Below are 948 nucleotides of genomic sequence, written 5' to 3' on the forward strand. Positions count from 1 at the left end.
GACTGAGCACCAATAAACTGTACCTGGAGACTGAGTAAAACTGAGGGAGGAGCACACAGCAGGTGGGACCAATGTCCTTGGTCCTCATTCATTCATTCTGCAAATTGTCATCTACGTCAAAATGTGCAGTAAAGATCAGGATGGGATTCTAGAGAGAGTGGTGTTAACAAACCATTTTCTCTCTCTTCTCCTGGGATTTGAAATGTCACTGGAGCCTTGAGATGCAATAGAGGATTTTAATGTACATTCAGGTATATGATTCTTTCTATTATCATTCTGATTATTATTATCATTATTCACATCCTATTAGCTTTTCACCTTGAGCTAATGTGACATTTCTGTACTATGGAAAATCAATGAGGCAAAAATTTCTCATGCTACCACAAACAATTACTGTTGATTTAAGTACAAAGACTAAATACCACATGGACAATATGGATAAAGAGATTAAAATGCTCACACATACATACCATCCATTATTGAGAATCTTTTAAGTGGTTTTCAGAATTAGTGTTTTCTGCTGGGAAGAAAAGATTCCCTTATTGAATGACCATAACCTGAACTGAAAGTTGCTTTCAGCATAATTAGCTATGTCCTCACTTCCGATAATGATACCAAACTTTGGATTTAATTAGACTCTAATTGCTGTTTTAAATTGTCTCCTGCTTCAGACTTTGCTTTCTCTGCCACCTCATTCTATTTTTTTTTTTCCATTTTCTATTTTCATTCTGGTATTGAGTTCACAATACCTAACAAGTTAGTCACAAAACTTTTTAATAAACAGGGTGGCCCTATCAAGGAAATGTAGCACTTTTCAAGAAACTTCTTTTAACATTGATTTGGCATGACAGAGAATGCCTCTTTTTCAAGCACATTTTCAGCTTCCCCTGGGAAATGGTGAGCCCATGATTCCTTGCAGTTAGGTGTGACCATGTGACTGAGTTGTGG

This window comes from Propithecus coquereli, unplaced genomic scaffold (assembly GCF_000956105.1).
Source record: "Propithecus coquereli isolate 6110/MARCELLA unplaced genomic scaffold, Pcoq_1.0 Scaffold204, whole genome shotgun sequence".
Classification (NCBI taxonomy): domain Eukaryota; kingdom Metazoa; phylum Chordata; class Mammalia; order Primates; family Indriidae; genus Propithecus; species Propithecus coquereli.